Genomic DNA, 7871 nt, shown 5'->3' on the forward strand with positions numbered 1-7871 from the left:
GAATATTTAAATCTGAATTCTGAAATAAAAGAGAGTAATTGTGAATAATGTTTAAACTATCAATTAAAGGTGGGAACTAGGATACTAAGGATCCACTTGTAGCTATTAAGATGCTACCTTGCCTGATTCAATAAACACAACTGGAATTGGAGTCCTATCCTATCCAATTGGAAGATAAAACAATTTAAATCAAATCTGAATTTTTTATTGACCTATTTCTCAATGGAGGAGAATTGTGAAGATTGGAAGTGATTCCATCACCCTACCATGCCCAGGTGAAAATGGTGAACAATGAGATTTACCAATCTCACTATCTCAAAACAGGAAAAGAAGATATTCAGAGCTATCACAACATCTATTGTAATTAGAGTCACAATAAATCATAGAAAACCGAAAATACTCTTTTAATATCAAACTAGAAATCAATAAAGTTCAATAAGAATAAAAATGAAAGCAAAATAACCATCCCAACATGCTACAAGCTTCACCTCTTAGCCCTAGGTAAGAGGTTTAGCCAACCATAAACATGATTGAAACCAAATCTCTTAAATAAAGCATGAAAAATAAATTAGGGAAGAAGAAAAACTTTTTGGCGACTGCTCTACCTTTGTGTTATGCTCCTTGAGACCTTTCCAAACCCTAGAAGATTCTTTGGAGCATCCTAGAGAGTCTTATTTATAGTTGTGGAACTCCAACTTTCACAGCGAGTTGAAAAAATCTAGAAACCGCCTCAAATTTATGCACTCTGCATAGTTTCCCAAAATTACTCGGAGTTTCAGAGTATGCTTTTCAGGACAATTTCAAGAATATGTTTGTTTTTAGAACAATTTCAGGATTCATTTTCTTCACTTCAAATCTTTGATTCTTTTCATTCTTCACTTAGTTTTCTTGGATCTTTGGCATGTGAATTTTTCATTAATGACTTTCAAATCTCTAAATCTTCATTTTGTATTCTTTTAAGCATAAATCTTCCTTTTGGCATCAATTTCATCTTAAGCTCTTGAAATCACCTCGCACATGAAAACATGCATAATTAAATCGATTAAGCACCATCATGTTTATAAAACCAAGGTATAAATAGGGAGAAATATGTAATATTTCACACTCAACATCAAAGATCATTCGACTGATTAAATACTTGGTGACCCTCACACTGGTGTTTAGACCAGAATCTAGCTTGAAAATATATGCAATCATGTCTACTTCACTTCCCAGATTGAACCAACTAATGTAAATGAGGCACTAGCAAATGAAAGTTGGATCTTGGCTATGCAAGATGAATTGAACCAATTTGTAAGAAATGATGTACGGTATCTTGTTTTGAGACCAAGTGATAAATATGTGATTAGAACAAAATGGATATTTAAAAATAAATCTAATGAATTAGGTAACATTATTAGAAATAAGGCATGTCTGGTTGTGAAATGTTATACTCAAATTGAAGGTATTGATTATGATGAAACCTTTGCGCCAGTTGCGCGTCTTGAATCTATCAGACTATTCATTTCCATTGCTTATTTAAAAAGTTCAAAATATATCAAATGGATGTTATAAGTGCTTTTCTAAATGGTGACTTAAGTAAGGAAGTTTACATTGGACAACCAAAGGGTTTTGAAGATCCCAAACTTCCTAATCATGTATACCGTCTTAAAAAGGCACTGTATGGTTTAAAATAATGCATGATAGCATGGTATGAAAAATTGACTAAATTCTTGCTTAGTCATAATTTTTTGATGGGCAGTGTTGACAAAACTCAGTTTGTCAAAAAAATATAATGATGATATCTTGATCATTTGAATTTATATCGATGACATTATCTTTGGATCTACTTGTGTTAATCTTTCTTCTAAGTTTGTAGATCTTATGAAATCCAAATTTGAATGAATATGGATGGTGAGCTAAACTACTTTCTTAGACTACAAGTCAAACAACTTGAAGATGGAGTATTTATCTCCCAGACCAAATATACACTGAACTCGGTAAAGAAGTTTGGTTTTGAAAATGGTAAGAATTTTAACACTCCTATGAGTACAACACTTAGATTATCAAAGGATAAATCAGGTAAGAGTGTTAACTCTTGACTTGATCATAACATGATTGGTAATCTACTTTACTTAACTGCCAATAAACCTGATATTTCTGTCAATGTTGGCATTTGTGCCAGATATCAATCTTATCCCAAGGAATCTCATTTATCTATTATTAAATGGATAATTAGATATGTTACGAGTACTGCTAACTTTCATTTATGGTATCCACATGATACTTCTATACAAATCGCAGGATACATTGATGTCGACTGGGCATGTAATTGAAATTGCAGTTTGCACTGCACTAGTGGAAGTATGGAACTGTTCTTATAGTCTTAGAGGGGGTTACATAGGACTTTTCAAATGATTGTACCAAATAAAAACTTCGATTGCCTAACTTAAATGATTTACAAATAAACTTAGCAAGGCAATGTAACTCTAATGGCTTCCAAGCCAGTTAAAGGGTCCAATCACATAGGCAGCTTTAGATATACCAATGTAGCAACTAGCCTATATCATAGTGAGCTTGTGTGTGGGAAGTGCTTCCTATTAATCAAATAACATTCATTCAATCATATATAAAAATTTAAACATTCAAGCATATATAAGCAGGATTAATTAGATGCGCAAGTGACAATCCCAAATACAAGCATATATAGTGGTTCGGCTACGTGCCTACTCCACTCCTGGCATCCACACTCAATCCCAGAGTGCACCAGATTTCACTATTGATGATTTTAAATTAGGTTCACCAACAACCTTTACAGTCCTACACTAAGGACACTAATTTATGCTCTTTGCAAGAGCAAAGGTCCTACACTTAGAGCCTATGTTTAGGCCCACCGGCTAAGGTCCCACACAAGACACCTACTGTTTAGGCCCACCAACCAAGGTTCCACATAAGGCGCCTAACGTTTAGGCCCACCGGCAAAGGTCCCACACAAGGCACCTAACGTTTAGGCCCACTGGCGAAGGTCCCACATAAGGCACCTAAGTTTAGGCCCACCGGTCAAGATCCCACACAAGGAACCTAAACAAGTTTGTTGATAGCAAACTCTTAGCCTCAATCCTACAAGAGGAAAGAGACTAAACTTTTGAACTCTTAAAATGACACTTACTTGACGGATTGAGTTTTCTCTTGTAGCTCATCTTGGGTTGCTAGATCTTCGCGCGCTCGTGCTTGAATCAGCTTCCCGGTGCTCCCCCGATCACTTTGCTTAGATTTACCTATTGGTTTGGCTTTGCGATCTAGAACCTTACGTTTGATGTACCTATTAGGGTGACTAAGGTTATGAGAGATGGTTGAATCTCTAACGAAGGTTGTGAGTGGGTTTCTTAAGAGATTCAACCTATGGATGCTCTAGAGTATCAAAGAACCAAGGATATTCCTATTTGTTTGGTCTTTGTACTTTAGAGAAGGCATGATTCATGTTCTTCATTAAATAGGAGCTTTGAATGCTCATAAGAGTGAATGATCACAATGAAGAGAACATGAACTCGTATGGATAGTCTAAATGGGCTAAGATAAGCTTGGGATACACTAGAGACGTTATGGTGCCTATTTCCACTTGTTTTACAAGTTTCTACAAGCTTCTTTTATAGACAAAAGCTTCCAACGGATATAAAATGGCTAGTTTATGGTGTTACCGAAGTGAAGTTCAGTATTATTGAACTTGCTTCGGTGGTACCGAAATATCATTTGGTAGTACCGAATTAATTCCTCAAGTTACTGTTCAAAATTTGTCCATTTTGGTGGCATCAAACATTATTCGTTGGTGCCAGTCGATGTCACCTAATTATCCAGTCGGTGATACCGAATTAACGTTGTAAGCTTGCTGGATAGTTTTGAGCATCTTTGGTAACACATACCGAATGTGACAATCAGTGACACCTTCGTTGAAATGCCCTGAAATTCGGGGGTCGAGCATAACTCAGCTCCCGAGTTCCAAAACATCACTTATGCACCATATTAAATGGTGGATGTATGTTGTCTGTATTAGTGCATAAAAATATGGAATAGATTAAGCCAAACTGCAAATATGATTCAGGGATAAGTGAAGAACGCAAGCGGAAGACTTAAAGAAATATGTGAGTACATGTGCAAATCCCTGAAGTACATATACATACCAGGTCGTATTTCAAGTGTTACTATCAAAATTATAAGTATCAAATTACATCATTTAATTCCCAAAAGAAATCCCAGCATCCCTCGCATCAGAACAAGGCTCACTAAAACCTGTCTGAAAACTATATAAAAGAGAAAGCAGCCTCATCATCATCGATCTCCCGCTCTACTTCAGAAGTCTCATCAACATCTGCAGCTAAGACAGAGTCTGGTGGGTGTTTAACACCACCCCAGAACCTGGGAGTGAGTGATCAACTCAGTGGAACAATAAAACAAAAGTTAATATGTTATCAGTTCAATCAAGCAGTAATGATAAAGCAGAATAATTAAACATATCCTAAGTACTCTTGTTAATGCAAGGATGTATGATGAATGATGCGTGCCCTCACGCGTACACCCTCAGCATCTTCATCTTACGTTACGCATGACACAACCTCAAAGTGTGTCACGTCTACAAAGCACATGCAAATGCGGTGCATGAACATGATTACCAAGTTGTTATTAGTCCTTTTCATACAGCAGGATTGGGAAGCTAAGGTACCTTCCTCATATCACTATCCAAACAGTGATCCATTCTAGGGTCGTCAGTCCTAGATATCTCATACGATCATATGTTTTCAGGTCGTTGCAAAGGGCTCGTCACCAATCAATGCACGCCTATCATACCTTCGTTACTACACTAAGGCTCGTCACCTCAATGCGGTATCCAGGCATGCTCGAGGTCACTACAAAGGGTTCGTTACCAATCAATGTAGGCCGACAGCACGAATATAGTGTCCCATACCACCATAATCGGCTCACGAGTTTTGTTGGTCACTGGTCACTACGGGGAGGCTCGTCACCCCAGCGTAGGCCGACAACTCGACCACGGTATCCCATACCACCATGTCCTGCTCATGAGTCTTAGCGGATCAAGGTACAATGGTTTATAGGATTTCATTGGTAAGTTTAGTACCCCAGATTCATACAATAGCGTCCATACATGGTGAACATACATCGGACAATTGGGTTACTTGACGAACTCGACTAGCACGAGCGCACGTTGGGTTGAACGACATAGAGCGCGCAAACACTCCGTGTGGCCAAACCACTGCCGACAACTCTAATACGACTCGAGTTCATCTAATCACGCCCTACGTGGCAAAAGCAACCTCAACCACGAACTTAAGGCCGATTACCGATTTCCTGGACTAATGCATAGTCCCACACACATTCCACTACAACAGATATTCATATCTACAATTTAGAATAGTAAAGGACAACAACTCAAATCATGTAGTACACAAGCTTTTGAAGAATATCAACTTAGCATGGATTTAAGCATAAGCAAGTCTTGAAATTAAACAACAAGGAATATAACTTACATGAAGGAAATCATACACACTAGTGGGAGAGTTGAGAATCGCTTCTCAACGCCCATACTAGGTTGATATATCACACTTTAAATCATTCAGGCATTTCTACAAACACTTGGAATACATAATACAACATACATGACGTATGTTGAAATACACGCATTTGGACAATTCCTTTTACCAAGGAGTTGTCGCACATACAATTAGCATAAGTACACGATGAATAATCATGGCAAACACATGTTCATATTTTATACGCATATGATACTTTATACATACACATAGAATACACAAATCTCCATATATCACATGCATATCAAGAACGCAAAATAAACATAACATTTGGCATGTGAAATCTCATCCATAGCAAGAATAAACCATTCACTGGCATTGAAAGCCTTGAAAACCATAACCTATACGATTAAAGTCCGCACCTTAACCAGAAATGGAACACCGAACTGATTTCAGACGATATGTCTTCGTCAACGGCGACAAGATAACCTAAAGCAAGAATAGAAATGAGCTACAACGACACAAAGACTATTCTAAGCTCTAAAACAGATTAGGGTTAGGTTAACTTACCCAAGGATGAACTCAGAATCGCCGGAATAACGATTCTAAAGTAGTGAAGGTTCAAGGATGAAGAAGAACAGGAAAGAATCTAAGATGATTCACCAACTTCTCTCTCACTTTCTCTCTCTTTTACTCTCTCTTTCTTAGCTAGGGTTAGGAAATTCGTATGGAAAAGAGAGCTAGGGTTTTAAGGTCTATAAATAGGCCTAACATTGATGAAAATAACCCCAGGGCCAAGGTATACTTAGGGTATAACCAAAACAGGCCTCTCACGATCCAACGAAGCACTTCCGGTGGGCCTATTACCATGAAAGGTCAGACTTAAGCTCACTGACCATGGATCTAGGTCAAGCTGAGTTTTCGTACCGATCGGATCTTCAGATCAGCCGTGGCGGACCACACTCAATTCAACGGTCACCGAATCTCGATCAGGTCCACAAGCACAAGGACATGCCTGGGCCACCTTCCCTGATCAGAGGGTGAAATTGGGTCAGAATTCAACGGTCAGAGTGCTTAAAATCGTCGTGCAAGCGACACGACTCAGATTTTATAAAATCTTAATTAGCTTCCAACCGTTCTCACACTCTTCACTCCAAACTCAATCAAATCGACCCAGAACATCACATGGACTTGATTTTTTAGGTGATGGTCAAGCCCAACATGGTGACCGCAACAGCTTAAGATCATCACTATCGGACTTTCGACGTGCGGTCCAGGTCCGATCCAGAACTTCCAAAAATTCCCAAGAGCAACTGGCTTTAGCGATGAATCCCAGATTTCAGAGTAACATAGCGCTAATTATTCTACAGATTTTGAGTCATGCAGATCAAATTTAAAGTGATTGATGCAAATTTCACAAGCAATCGAGTTAAGCGCTAACTATCCCAAAAAGCTTCTAAGGAAAATAGAGGTAGTACTCGGGTCTTGGCACAAAATTTTCAGGGTTATTACATTCGTCCTACCGAAGGTGGACAAATTTTCTTATTTTTGACCTTTTAATCATTCAACAACTTGGGATATGCCAAAACTAATGCTTTAAGATAAAATATGAACTTGGGATTGGCTTAGAATAGATGTCCTAGGTAGGTGTTCCTATTTGAGTTGGGATCATCTATTTGCAAGGTCACGATCGCAAAAGCATTTCTTCATCTTCAATGGCTTTGATGCTTCTGATCCAGTTGCGTCACCAGTCTTTACTTGCCAAGAACTCATCCAACTACAAGACACAACTAGTCATGTAATTGACAAATATGGGTGCAAATAAGTGCACTAACAATCTCCCCCTTGTTAATTACGTGATAAAATAACCTAACCTTCGATTGTGTCATGGTCCATACCAATGACATACCAAAACATGAAGAATTACATATCAAACATATAGATTTACAACTCAAGACTTGACATGTAATACAAAATTATGCTACTCCCCATTAGTGTTTATTAAGAAAAACCTGCAATAAGGGAAATAAACAATTTTTGTAATAAACACACATTATTTTGGTGTGTAGGTTTTTTCTCCCCCTTTTTGTCTGCTATTGGTAAAGAGTTTATCAAGAAATATTCCAATAAAATATGATAAGTGATAATTTAAAGGGTTAGAGAATAGAACAGATGGTATAAAGATATTGGCATAAAGATCTTCATTCATACAATGAAATATAACATCAGAATCAGAATGGATATTGTCATAAATTTGTCAAAAAGTACTACCACAAGATTTGGTAGTTTTAACCATCATCCAAAAATAAACAAGTTAAGCCCTTAAGGGCATGCCATAACACAAACAAA

The sequence above is a fragment of the Magnolia sinica genome, chromosome 1 (genome assembly GCF_029962835.1).
Source record: "Magnolia sinica isolate HGM2019 chromosome 1, MsV1, whole genome shotgun sequence".
Taxonomy (NCBI): Eukaryota; Viridiplantae; Streptophyta; class Magnoliopsida; order Magnoliales; family Magnoliaceae; genus Magnolia; species Magnolia sinica.